The sequence below is a fragment of the Chrysochloris asiatica genome, unplaced genomic scaffold (assembly GCF_000296735.1).
Source record: "Chrysochloris asiatica unplaced genomic scaffold, ChrAsi1.0 scaffold00418, whole genome shotgun sequence".
NCBI classification, from domain to species: domain Eukaryota; kingdom Metazoa; phylum Chordata; class Mammalia; order Afrosoricida; family Chrysochloridae; genus Chrysochloris; species Chrysochloris asiatica.
In genome coordinates this window covers 1,226,794-1,241,992 of record NW_006408936.1, presented here as the reverse complement: position 1 = coordinate 1,241,992, position 15,199 = coordinate 1,226,794, and positions in this window count along the sequence as shown.

The window sequence follows — 15,199 nt, the reverse complement described above, 5'->3', positions numbered from 1 at the left end:
ACTGTCAACCAAGAATCCTTTATCCAGCAAAGACACCTGAAAATCAGAGGAAAGTCAATAGGGTGGAGAATATCAGAAGCTTGGTTTTGAACTGTTGTGTGTAGCTCACAAACCTATATTTGTTGGAGAATTAACTATGTTTGAACCTCTGACCTTTTGGTTAGCAGTCCAACTCATAATCCACTATGCTACCAGGAATCTCTGTGATGCTGCAGGTTAACATGCTGGACTGTAAAGTTGGCTTGAACTACAAGGTTAGCCATTTACACTCACTAGCCACTCCTTGGAAACCCTATACAGGGTCGTTATGGGTCAGAACATACTCTACAGCACTTAGCAACAATAACAATACCAGGGCTCTCCAAATAAAGGCGAGTTCTCCCAGAGATAATTGGTTGTGTTTTTTCTGCCATAGAAGTGGGATGCATCTCAGTCTGAACATTCTATAGACTAAATGTCCTGGTTCAATTTGCTTATGTGAATTTAGGCAGAAAGTATACATAGGTCACTTTGTGTTGATCATCACTCTCTCTTTCCATTCCCCTCCTTCCTTTTTTTCTTCTCTTCCTCCCTCCATTCTTTCCTTCCCTCCCTTCCTCTTTGCCCCTACTTTGCTGTTGTTGTTAGGTACCATTGAGTAGGTGCCAACTCACAGTGACCTGATGCACAACAGAATAAAACACTGCCTGGTCCTGGGCCAACCTCACAGTCATTGCCACACTTGAGCCCATTGATGCTGCCATTTTGCCAATCCATCTCTCTGAGGGTCTTCCTTTTTTTCTCTGACCCTCCAGTTTACCAAACACGATGTCCTTCTCCAGTGACTGGTCCCTCTTGACAACACGTCTGAAGTATGAAAGCTGAAGTCTGGCCATCTTGGCTTCCAAGGAGCACTCGGACTGTACTTCCTCTAAGACAGATCTATTTGTTCTTTTGCTAGCCTAGGTACTTTCAATAGTCTCCCCCAACATCATAATCCAAATGCATGAATTCTTCTATGGTCTTCCTTATTCACTATCCAACTTTCACATGCATATGAGGTTGTTGAAAATACCATGGCTTGGGTCAGGCACACCCTAATCTGCTTAGTACCAAATCAACAAATCAACTTTCCTTGCAGGTTAATCCTTATACTAAGAGTGGAGTCCTCTGGGGTTCCACCATTATGGGGGAGTGCTTTTAGGCCACCACTTTATCATCTGTTTATGCACCTTTAGGAGAACTTGGTGTGTCACTGTAAAATTAGCACTGGACTGCTTACTGCAAGGTCATCGGTTCAAATCCACCAGTTGCTCCTTGAAAAACTTATACAGGGCTGTTATGAGTTGGAACTGACTCTACAGCACTTAAAAATGACAATAACAAGAGAACTTGAAAATCACAGCTCAAGTTCCAACTTTAGCAAATACCCTCAGGCCAAAAGGGCTGGTATGTTTGGTTTCCTATTCTAACTTACTGCTGTCACTTTGATTTTGGCCTCAGGATACCTTATTATAATTGTGCAGCTCACCTTGGCTTTTAAGAAGATGTGTTACTATTTCTCACCAGTATTTTCAGTCCCTTTTGAGTGGAAGAAGTTGGCCACTGTATTAGAAATGCCTTTCAGTACAGCACAGGGACTTCACGGATCATCTAGGCCCTTCATGTCTTTTCGCCATGAATTTTGCAACCATGGATCTCAGCTAAAAGCCAGCTCTGGAGTATGGGCTACAGATTTCATAGTCCCATTTGAGAGAACAGACACAATCTGCTGCTGCCACCATCCATGAAGCAAATGGAATTAGCCAAAGGAATTTTAGAAATTGAGGGAGAATCTAGCTGAGTAGCCAACATTACATTGCCTCTCTTTGACACACACAGTACATTTCATCAGAAAAGCAGAACTCAAAGGCCATCTGAGTGGTCTTCTATAGTCTTTGGCTTTTGATTCAAGATTGAAAAATCTTGATCCCCAACTGTGGGCCATTTGTTGATTTTCTGGCAGAGAGGTTCCAAATGCTATTGAAGGCAACTCTTTTCTTGTGTTGGGATTAAAAATAGACTATCACACCACAAGAAACAGACCAACTTGTTAGATGGATTTTATTATTGTTACATTTACACTCACAAGGAATTTCCAAAAGATGAGTAAAATTAGGTGATAATTTAAAATAGTATAAATAGAATGAGATTTGCTTCAGCATATATGTTTTCAAAATAATTGAAGAAATTCTCAGGCACAATTTCACTCACTTTTTTTCATCTTTCTCATCATTGTCTGTCTTGCTCTGGAGCCAGCCTTCAGGATTTTGAGGAATGCTTCTGTATATTCTTAAAAAATACACAACAGTTCCCAAGGGTATAATTTCACAAGGGACAACACTACCCACAAAATTAGGATTTTCTAATAGATAAAAGGAATCCTATAATGACATTTGAACAGAAACCTCAATTACCTTGAACTTAATTGTAGATGCTTTGGGCTAGTTACAGAAAGGGCCAGCTCTGTGCTGAATACTTTTCCCTTTTCCAAATGTCTGCCACATTCACTCTCCCCTTCAGAACAAAAAACAATAGTTTCTTTTGTATCTAGGTTTTAATGCTTTAGACTGTGAAAACCTATAGATCTGACTATTATTGATGAGACCAAGGATGGTGCCTGCTCTAAAGGAGGGGCATGAAAAAGATGAGCACCTTAGGATGTAATCTTTCAGGTCCTGCATGAAATCTCTGTCCAGTAAAGTCATTCTGCATTCCTTGATGATAACCTTTGCAAACCAACAAACAGCATCTTCTCTTTCAAGAAGTCAGAAAGTGAAAGTCAGGTATGAAAGAGCAGTAGAGTAAAACAGAATCCAAGAGACTCTGAAGCAATGAGTCAGTGTTGCTAGGTGAGTCATTTAGTGAGCTTCAATTCATGGAGCCCTTATGTACAACAGAATGAACCATTGTCTGGTCCTGGAATCTTGATCTGCTTGGGTCCTTCGTTGTGACCATTTTACAAAGTTATCTCACTCAGGGTTTCTCTTGTTTTTTGAGCAGGTAGTAAAAGCTATGAACTGGCAGAAACCACGAGGAAGAGCAGCAAGTATAGAAAGACACATTTAAGAGGTCATAGAAAACAAGGAAAGGTGGATCTAAGACAAAAATGTGTTGGATAATAGTGTCATTATCAATGCATTTTAATTATGGTATTGAAGAAAATTAAGAAAAGTATCATGGACCATCAAAAGAACAAACTACTCTGTTTTGAAAGAAGTACAGCCAGAATGGTGCTTAGGACTCAGAATGACAAGAATTCATCTCTCATACTTCAGACATGTTATCAGAAGGGACAAGTTCCTGCAGAAGAACATCATGTTTGGTAAAGTGGGAGGTCACTGAACAAAAAGGAAGACCCCAATAAGATGGATTAACACAAAGGCAGCAGCAATGAGCTCAAATGTAATGACAATTATGAGGATTGTGCAGGACTGGGCAGTGTTTCATTCTGCTATGCAGAGGGTTCCTACGAGTCAGACTCAACTCAACAGCACCTAACAATAATAGTGTTATTCTTGGGACACTAGTTTCATGAAAAAAACAAAATCTAGTTCTTTAGGGGATGATTTGCTTGATATTTCTTTACATTTACTTGTTTTTTTTTTTAAATTAAATTATTCATGTATCATTCCAATAAACTCTTGTTACCTTAACAAAATGTATTTTTCTTTCTCAATACAAGCAAGAATCTAATGAAACCAGTCCTGCTGGAAAAATGGAATTGGCATAATTGTCATTTTAATAAACTTGTCATGAACAAACTAGTCTAGGTGGCATAGAAGAGTTATCTGCTGAGATGAGATCCTCTCTTGTGTAAGCAACAGCAGTGATAGACTTCAATATGTGCTTGTATGTATATAACATGTATATTGTATAAATGTTATATGTGAGGGGTTTCAAAAAAATCATGGAAAATTTCCACCAACTTTTTGAAGCCCCCTTGTAAGTATCTATACATGCTTTCTACCACCTATGTCTCAGTTCATTGTACTGTGGTGGGTTGTATGTTGCCATGGTGCCAAAAGTTATACCACTAATATTTCTAATACCAGCAATGTCATCTATGGTGGACAAGTTTCAGCAGAGTGAGGGTTAAAAGGAAAAGAATGAACAACAGAGGGAAACAGTGAAGATCAGTATTTGAAGGTAAACATTAGAGAATCTTCCAGAAGTTCAGAAAGAATATGAATCCTAACATTCAAAGTACAGACTGAGTGCTGAGCAGGATGAACAAAATTAATTTGTTGTTGTTGTTAACTGCCGTCAAATCAATTACAACTCACAGTGACCCTGTATAGGGTTTCCAAGGAGCGGCTGATGGATTTGAACTGCCAACCTTGTAGTTCAAACTGACATTGCAGTTGAGTACCTATCCTACAGTGCCACATTGGGACTCCAAAATCAATTTATGACAGACACATAAATGTACAGATGTTTAAGAGAAAATCTTAAAAGCCACCAAAGAAGAAGAAACAATCTTAAAATTTTAAAACTTATTAGATAGGAAGTGCAAATTATCTACAAGGGAACAAGTTATCCTGACAGCAATTTTCTCAACAATAAAATATATGATAAGAGGCAATGAAATTGTGTTTTCAGAATCCCAAGAGAAAAAAAAATATGATTTGCCCTGTAAGTCTATACTTAGTTAACATGTAATTTATGTATGTGCATTCAAATGAAGACATCCCAAACATCTGAAGAATCAACTGCCATAATTTTTCATCAAAATAATGAACAATTCAGAGAAATGAATTGGGATATGAAACAAAAATCAATAAGCGCAAGAATTTAGGTAAATTTAATTTGGCTTTGACTGTAAAAAGTTATAAAGTTTTATGTTTAAGAAAAGATAGGGGAAATTTTTATACATAATAAAAAAGATGGCAAGCATGCAGTAACTAAGGACCTCTGGTGAAGCGATAGGGTAAGCATTGCACTTCTAACCACAAGATTGGTGGCTCAAACCCACCAGTCACTCCTTGAGAGAAAGATGAGGCTTTCTGCTCTCATAAAATTTATAGAGTTGTAAACCCTATACAGAGTCGTTATGATTTAGAATTGACTCGAAGGCTGTGGGTGCTATGCAGTAAGTAGGCAAATTATGCTATCTTGTTTTGATACATTTTTTTCCAGTTGTTCTTGAACCCATTCCAATTCATGGCAACGTCATGTGTGGGAGAGTAGAGCTGTGCTTCATAAGATTTCTAAAGGCTCATTTTCAGAAGTAGATCTCCTGGCCTTTCTTTTGAGGTGCTTTTGGGTAGACTGTAGCCTCCAACTTTTTTTCAGTTAGCTTCTGAGTGTGCTAACCATTTGTATCACCCATGGACTTCTGTCTTGATTTTTGGAGTCCTGTGTGGTGTTGTAGTATAAGCATGGAGTGCTAACTGCAAGCTTGGTGGCAACCCTTGGAAACAAAGTCACTGTGAGTGGAACTGACTAGAAGATTCCTAACAACAACAGAATTTGAATAGAGATTACCATGGAAGGGCACTGATTAAGAATGAGACTATGTGTAAATGCTCATTTATAGATGACATAACAAAATAGCTCATTCTTGTATACAGAATTCCATGACAAAGAACGCATGTAGAGTCATCTTGTATTCCGGTGAGCCAGGTATCATTAGCAGTGTTCCATTCACTACTATGAGTGAGTTCTAAAATATTGACTAATCCAAGATAGTGGGCACATTTCCCTTTCTTTTTCATAAGCTTTGTGTTTATAAAAAGATTTCTTGTAAATGAAAACAGCAACAAGACTTGTCTGTAGGTAAAATAGAATAAGTAGGTATTTCATTTCGTGAAGTCCCGGTGGGACTTTCAAGAACCATGTGGATTTAGGATCTTTCTTTGTTGTGTAAAACTGTCTCATGAACTGCAGGACTTCTAGAGAGAGCCCCTGGCCCCACCTACTCACTGCCAGTAGCTCCCCTCCCCCAATGATTCTGTCCCATAATTGAAATCCTAGTTTCAAGTCTGTCCTCATACCCCAAATCTTTAGTCCCTTGTTAGGTGTTCACTTTCTTGTGAAACATCAGAGTCCCCTGGAGAAGGCGTCTCAGGATCAGCTCTCTTGTTCAGGGTTTCTCTTACTTGGGTTTCAGTCTGCATTGAAAGCAGTCGCTCTGTGGAAAATAGAAGGAACAGATTCCAAAAGACTCTCACATTGAAAGAAGAAGAGTTCATGGATCCATCAAAGCTCTGAATTAAACGGAAGTTGAAAAGATCTCAACTGTCATTGTTCATCAAGTTGTTTAGTGTGATGTTTATTTTCATTTTCTTTCCACATAACCTCCATGTTTGTTTGTTTTCTTCTCTCCAAGTGAAGAAAGATTGGGAAGGCTCAGGGTGACTACTGCTTACTTGGCTCTTGTATTTATTTTAAGGAGCTTTCTACTCTGCTTACCTGCATGACACCTCATATACACAACAAAATGAAATGCTGCCCAATCCAACTCCATCCCCATAATAGATTATCACTGAGATCCATAGGATTTTCATTGGTTGATCTTTGGAAGTAACTCACCAGGCTTGTTTTCCTAACCCATCTTAATTTGGAAACTTAGCTGAAATCTGTTCACTATCATGATTTTGTTGTTGTTGTTACCAACTCACAGTGACCCTGTATAGGGTTTATGAGGAGCTGCTGGTGACCTTGAACTGCAGACTTTACCTGTATAGGGTTTCACAGGAGTGGCTTGTGAGCTTCAACTGTTGACCTTAAGGTTCTAAACAATCAGAGCATCAACCCACAGTGCCAGGTTCACCATCATAGCACCATGCAAACTCCCGGGGATGGTCAGGTGATGGCTACGCATGAGGTTAGTTGGCTGGGCATCAGACCCAGGTCTTCAGCATGGAAAGTGAGGATTCTACCATGGAATCACCTCTATCTGCAATGTAGTTGAAGAGGTGCTTAAAGAACTCTCATCTTTAGGAAGCTCAGATGGCACTACTGAGGTAGGACCTATGGATGCAAAGATGTGGAATGGCCTTTAGAGTCACAGAACATCACATTTCAATACATTTCATTGAGGATCAATGCAGGCATCTCCAAGAAGACACTTAATTCATCCCTGGGATGGAATGAGAAGACGTCAGTGAAGGTTTTCTGGAGCAGGAATTCCACTTGAGCTGATTCATGAATGAAACATCAAGTTCCCAGGTCACACTATGCCAGCTCACTCGTGGTCCAGTGTCACTCTTACGTCACTTTAAACTCTTTCTGACCACTCGTTAGCCAAATTTTTCCACTCACAAACTCAACAGCTATATCAAAGCAGTGAATTATGCCATTGGAACAGTTGAAATCTTTGCTTCCAACCCATTAAGTTAGTCATAAGAACTCCCAAATGACTTCAGCACATTAGCTGGATTTATTTAACATCTTTATTTTAAGACTGTCCAAGCTTTATAGACTTTCATTCATTCTCCTATCAAATATCACTGAAAGGTTAAATTTGGTGTTCAGTGACATTCTCCAGGCAACCTTTCCTAAAGCTAAAGTGTAAAATAATGGATATGGCATTTCTTCCAGGAAATCTTGTCTACAACACCCAACCTGGAACTCTTAGACGACTCAGCAGTTTGGGACTTGATCAAACCTGCCAGTTTCTTGTGATTGGATTTCAGAATATTTCAACTGGACAAAGTGTCAGGTGACAAGAGCACCTCTAACTTGCCAGAATTCAAAGGAAAAGGGAGGAAGGCAGACTGACAAAAAGTAAGGGGAGGAGTAAGGAAAGAAAGAAAAAGTAGTTTAATATCAAGAGAGGGCCCATCCTCATGAGTAGTACTGATGAGAAATAACTGCAGGGATTAAATCATCAGACACTTGATAAAGAGGCACTGTGGGGAAATGGAATAAAATTCTTGATGCAAAACCTGAATTCAAATGTCACTTCCATCATCTACTAGCTGTACAACTTGAGCAATTAAACTGAGATTTGAAAATTATCTAAAAAAAAAAAGGTAAACCCAACCAAACTCACTGCCATCAAGTTGATTGTGACTCAACTTGTTAGAATAGTGACCCTCTAGACGACAATACTGAGAGTGCCATGGGCTGCCAAAAGAACCAATAGATGCATTTTGGAAGAAGTGTAGCCAGAGTGCTCCTTGGAGGCCAAGATGGCCAAACTTCATCACTCATACTTCAGACATATTGTCAGGAGGCACCAGTCACTGGAGAAGTATATCATGTTTGGTAAGGTGGAGCATCATAGAAAAAGAGGAAGACCCCCAACGAGATGGATTGGCCAAGTGGCAGCATCGATGGACTCAAGCGTGAGATTGGGCAGTGTTTCATTCTGCTGTGTGTAAATACCAACTTGATGGCACCTAACAACAACAACAACAAGGACAGAGTAGAATTGCCCCATACAGTTTCCAAGATTGTAATGTTTATGGAAATAGACTATCACATGTTCTCTGTCAGAGCAGCTGGTAGTTTCAAGGTTGTTTACCAGAGTATGTCACCGGGTCTCAATAAAAGCATCTAGTCCATACAGTTGTGAAGATTAAAGGATTTAAACCATGTTCTTAAAAGAGTTGCTTCTTAACAAATGTTCTAAAACATAATAATACTTGAGACTGTGAGGTCCTGGTGTGACACTGTAAGCACTGCACTACTGATACAAGGTTGGCAGTTCAAACCCACTAGCTGCCCCCTTGTAGTTATGAGTAGTGGTAGTAAAGAAGCAAAAGAAATAGTGAATCCAATTGCAACATTTTGCGTTAGTTACTGTTATGGATTGAATTATGCCCCCTCCCCCCTCAAATATGTGTTGTAATTCCTAACCTGGATGCCTGTGGTTATAATCCTGTTTGGGAATGGGGTGTCTTTGTTATGTTAATAAGAGCAGGGAATCAGTGTAGGATGAATCTAGTGTTCATCTCCTTTGAGATATAAAAGAGATGAAACAGCAGATGAGTTGGGGGGTAGGATGAGGGAGTGAAGATAGATGACAGGTCACATGAAGACTGTCCAGGAGCAGAATCTTACTGACTCAGGCCTTCCTCTAGAGCCAACAGACAGAGAACACCCTCCTCTAGATCCAATACCTTGAACTTGGACTTCTAATCTCCAAAAGCTATCCCCAGAAGGGTGGTGGTGGTGGTGGTGGAGGGCAGAATAATTCTGAATGCTTAGCCACTGAAAGCCTGATGAATGGCAACAGAACATTGTCAGATATAGTTCCAAAAGATGAAAACATTATGAATAGTTGTAGAAGGTAAGGAGATGCTATTAAAGGCCAAATATTAGAAGCCAAACATGTGAACTAACATTCTTTTATATGCAAGGAGATTTTCTTAAAATAATTAACAAAAACCAAACCACTTCTGATGAGGCTATTGTGACTCATAGTGACATTGTACAGGGTTTCTGAGGCTATACATCTTTATGGGTACAGAAAGCTTCATCTTTCTCTCATGAAATACTTTGTGGGTTTTGAGCACTGATCTTGCAGTTAGCAGTCCAGTGCTTATCCTCAAGCACCACCAGAGCTCCTTAAATAGCTAAAAGTACCAATTAATTCAGGCTCACTGACAAGTCTAATCAGCTTTTGATTTTTTTTTTAAGCAGTTGAATGGATTTTATAAAATGTTAAAATAAAACATTTGGAAATTAATATGGTAATTATGTAATTTTTCCTTATGGTTGAATTTAGAATGCAAAAATGGGACAGTAAATGGACTTCATTAACTAGTGGATTGTTATGAGTCCTGAGTCATGATGTTATTTTTTTAAGTCCTATTTGATTTTTATCAGTACTCTCTATATTTATTCCTCATTTGTTCCATTTTTGGAAGGTACTGTTGTTGGGTTTTGGCTCTTTTACCCATAACACGGAACTATGAGGTTTGCCTTCTCATATTTCCTCTGAATTCATAACAGAATAGTAACTTCCCTGATATAATGATACTGGTGAGGACACAAATTTAGTTAAACAAATGAAGCATGTTTAAAATGACAAAGTACAGGATGTAACATGACATGCTTTGATATATTCATAATCTTAATTTTCAGTGATATCTTTAATACATACATATTTTAATGCTATTATTTGCTTACCAAGGAAACCAGGTGGTACAACCGTGCATAGTTCAAACCCACCCAATAGATTCATGGAAGGAAGACTTAGTGATCTGTTCTTATGAAGATTCCAAAATCAAACTAAACTTCTGTTGCCAGCAAGCCATTTCTGACACATAGAAACAGGACGGAGTGGAACTATCCCCAAAGCATTTCCAAGGCTGTAATCTTTATGAAAGCAGACTATCACATCTTTCTCCTGTGGAGTAGCTGGTGGGTTTGAACTGCCAATCATTTGGTTAACAGTGGGGAACCTAACCACAGGTCCATCGGGTCTCCTTCCTGGAAAGTTGACAGGCTTTACTTAAAATGAGGGGGTGATAAAGGCTCAAAGTGACTGGCTTGCAAGGTTTCAAGAGGGAGTTTAGTTGAAGAGTGTGAGGGGAAGATAGAGTCTCCACTGATTAGTTTTCATCTTGTATAGATGGGTCTGGTAAAAACAGATGGGGATAAGATTCTTATGATTCAATAGTGAGTAATTGTTATCATGACTAATTGCGACTGTCACAATTGTAAAGGTAGAAGTTTTGTAACAAAAATGGGAGAGTAGTTAATATTACAGTCCAGAAACAGAGTACCTTAGGAGCAGTAAGGGAGACAAATATAGTACAAACAGAATGTGGGACCTTATCCAGAGAAGCAGCGACACCAGAAATGGAGGCAGAGATGGGGACATGGAAAGAGGGAGCAGCTGAGGACTCTAGATTCATGTAAAGAGAGGGCCTGAGAGCTGGTGGTCAGGAGGCAGACTTGCAGAATATGACTTTTGGTGGTGTAAAATATCATATATGCCTGAGTGTTTAAAAAAAAAAAAAGAGCTAAAATGAATAGACAGAAATACTGTTAACTGATGGTACATAGAAGGGCTTATAACCACTGTAATGAAACAAAGTGTATGATTTGTTGAATGTAGAACTGGTGATCTGCCCTGTAAACTTTCCCTCAGCTCACAATAAAAACTTTAAAAAAAAGAAAAGAAAAGAAAGATGACAGCCTAGGAAACAGTATGAAGCAGTTCTACTCTGTCACATGGTGTTGCTACAAGTCGATAAACCCAATGACCTCTAGCAACAATGATCTTCATAATTTAAAAAAGCAATCATTGCTTTATAAATCAAATTACTTGTTCCTATCAGTTGCTGGAGAAGGATATCATGTTACATAGGGTGGAGGGTCAGAAAAACAACCAACCCAGTGAGATGGGTTGGTAAAGTGGCATCATCAATGAGCTCAAGCATGGCAACAATAGTGAAGTCAGCTCAGGATCGGGCAGTGTTTCATTCTGCTGTGCATAAGGTTGTTATAAGTCGGTACCGAGTCGATGGCACCTAACACCAACAACAATCATACAAATTCATATTTCAGTTTGATTAAGAGGGATAAATATTAGCTTTTCCCACTGTCATTTAAACTATTAGACTCATGAGATTTTTATATGGGTGGACCATGACATATGCCCTCTAAAAGGTGACCTAACAGAAGTGACAAGGCCGGATGATTTTTAGGCTGTTCCCGAGGTAAAACTATGATGTAAGGAGGTTGTGTCCTTGGTACTTGCTCTTTCCTGTTTGTGGGCTCTTTGCCTAGTTTCTTAGTTTCTTCCTCAGCTATCTTTGGCAGGTGGAACCTCCATTCCTTTCAGCCTCTTCTCCTACAGCTTTATCAGAACAAGGGCTCCATGGAAATGTGATTTCAGCCCGTTTTACGTTGTGTGAATTGAACACAGCCAGTGACTTCTCTCAGGGTTATTTGCATTTTAAGTCTTACCAGTAAATATTGAAGGAAATATTTTCTTCCCAGTCACAGACTTTGACATCCTTCCTTGGTGAAGGAAAGACATTTTTATATCAGACACTGAGTCTCCTTTGTTATTGTTGTTGAGGTCCATGGAGTTGGTTCTTTCTCATAGTGACCGTTATAGGGTTTCCGAGACAGTAAAATCTCTGACGGAGCAGAAGGCCTCATCTTTCTCCTGAGAAGTGACTGTTGGACTTGAACAGCTGACCTTGTGGTTTGCAGTCCAGTGTTTATCCTACAGAGCCGCCGAGTGTCTTTGTTGTTGTTGTTGTTAAGTGCCGTGGATTTGATCTTGACTCATAGCCACCCTGTAAATGGGTTTTTGAGGAACGGCTGGTGAGTTTGAACTGCCAACCTGTGGATTCAGTGCTTATCCTAAAGCACCCATCAGAACTCTTTTGTTGTTAAGTGCCTTTGAATTTGTTCCCATCCACAGTGACCCTGTATAGGGTTTCCTGGGAGCAGCTGATGAGTTTGAACTGCTTACCTTGAGGTTCAAACTGACTTTGCAGTCTATCACGTTAACCCACAACATCATACCAGGACTCCAGGACTATAATCACATATTTGATGCTTATGAGAGACCATGATGACCAAGACAGGGACAGGCAACACTACTATTTAAAATGCTTGTGGGTTAAACAGAAAGATGGTAAACATTTTGCTTTTGAGAAACTGACAAAGCAGCCCATTTCTTCGGATTATCACTCTCAGGTTTACCCTGAGTTTTCATTCTCTTGACTGATATTCTTCTCTCGACAGAAAAGATCCAGAATCTATATCTCTGTTGGTTGCTTATTTTATTAGAAAATTATTGTTTTTTATTTCATACTCATTCTTCCCAGAGACCCATAATGCTGAGATGGGTTTGTGGGTTTGTATAATATTTAAATGAGGAGCATTAAAGAAGATTCGATAAGCCCGGTAAACACAGAACTTATCTTTCTAAGATGCAGCCACTTTTTTTTTTTTTTTTTTAACTAGATTGTTTCTAATGGGCAAATATATTTCAAAGAAAAGGAAAAATAGTCCACATACCAGATGACTGTAGCAAAGTCCATTATGGAATCTGAATTCTTCTTTAGTCAGAAAATGCAGGATCTTTGTGGTCACCACTAGTTTTATTCTGCCCTCTTGTGTGTACAGACTGCATTGGAATGGGGCCAATGAGCTCCACAGGGAGCAAGGCATGCCCAGGATTGCTCCCTAAAGAATATGATAAGTATATCCTTAAAAAATGATAACAATGTGAATTTCTACACTTTACAGGGAAGTACCATTCATTCAAGAGGGAGATATTCCTCTAGGAAAAAAATCTTAATCACTAGGTGTAATCACTAGGTGTTTTATTTTAAGGCACAATCATATTTTTAAAATCAGTATAAACTTTACACTCTACAGTAAAAGAATATCCTAGGTATTAACTTGTTGTTGTTAGGTGACATCGAGTCATTTCTGACCCATAGTGACCCTATGTGCAACAGAACGGAACACCAATCTGTCCTGTACCATCCTCACACTTACTGCTATGCTAGAGTCCATTGCTGTTGCCTCTGTGCCAATCCATATTGTTTGAGGCCTCATTCTTTTTCATTGACCCTCCACCATGATCAAACATGATGTCCTTCTCCAGGGACTGGTCCCTCTTGACAGTATGTACAAAGTATGGGAGATGAAGTCTGGTCATCTTGGCTTCTAAGGAGCATTCTGGTTGTACTTCTTCAAACACAGATTTATTTGTTCTTCTGGAAGTCCATGATATCATTAAATTCTTCTCCAACACTATAACTGAAAGGCATCAATTCTTCTACGGTATTCCTTATTCACTATACAACTTTCACATGCATATGAGGTTATTGAAAATATTATGGCTTGGGTCATATACACCTCAGTCCTCAAACTGACCTCTTTGCTCTTGAACACTTTAAAGAGGTCTTGTGCAGCAGATGTGCCTAAGACAATAAATTGTTTGATCTCTTGACTGCTGCTTGCAGTTGTTGATAGTGAATCCAAGCAAAATGAAGTCTTTGACAACTTCAATCTTTTTTCCATATACTATGATGTTATTTATTGGTCAAGTGGTGAAGACTTTTGTTTTCTTTACATTGAGATGCACCCCATATTAAAGGTTGTGGTCTTTGAATTTCATAGGTATTTTCAGTCCTTTTCACTTTCAGCAAGCACAGTTGTATCATCTTCATATCACAGGCTATTAATGAGTCTTCCTCCAGTCCTGAAGCCACATTCCTTTTAATAAATTCCAGCTTCTTGGATTCTTTGCTCATTATACAGGTTGAAGAAGTATGGTGAAAAAATACAACTCTGGTATACACCTTTCCTGACTGTAAATGATTTAGTGTCCCCTTGTTTTGTTCGAATGATTGCTTCTTGGTCAAAGTACAGTTTCTCATGAGCACAATTAAGTGTCCCGGAATACTCATTCTATGCAATGTTTTCCATAACTTGTGATATGCAATAGGTCAAATGTTGAGTAGATAAAATATGTGAATCTATAGCCATGGGATTTGAAAGATAACTCCTTGCTTTTTATCTTTCACTTCCTTGAATAAGATTCCATTAAGTGGAAACTTTTTTGGTTAAATTGTTGCTGTTGTTAAGTGCTGTCGAGTCAATTCTGACTCATAAAGACCCTGTTTAAGGTTTCTGAGGAGCCGCTGGTGGGTTTGAACCATCAACCTTGTGATTATTAGTCCAGTGCTTATCTTACAGTAACACATCAGGACTCTATAATAAAGTAAAAAGTACTACTATTAAAGAATTCCCAATTTGAAAATGACCGGATAAAAACAAAAAACAAAAACAATTTAGCAAGAGAATATTGGCTTTTCAAAAATAGATTCACTATGTTTATTTTCTCTGCTGTTCATAAGGTTTCAGTGACTAAATATTCGGAAGTAGTTCGTCTTTTCTTCTTCCTAGTCTGTCTTCATTTGCAAGCTCATCTGAAAGCTGTCCACCGTGAGTGACCCTGCTGGTATTTAAAACAGCCATGGTATAGCTTTCAGAATCACAGCAACTCACAAGCCACTACAGTAGAACAGACTGACAGATGAGTGCTGAAAGCAGAGACAATCAGAAAGATGTTTACCTGTGCTTCATTGACTACACAAAAGGCTTTCAATTGTGTGGATCATGATAAGCTATGGACAACGTTGTGAAGTATGAGTATTCCAGAACACTTAGTTGTGCTCATGAGGAAACTGTACTTGGACCAAGGAATCTGTACTTGGACCATCTGTTCGAACAGAACATGGGAACA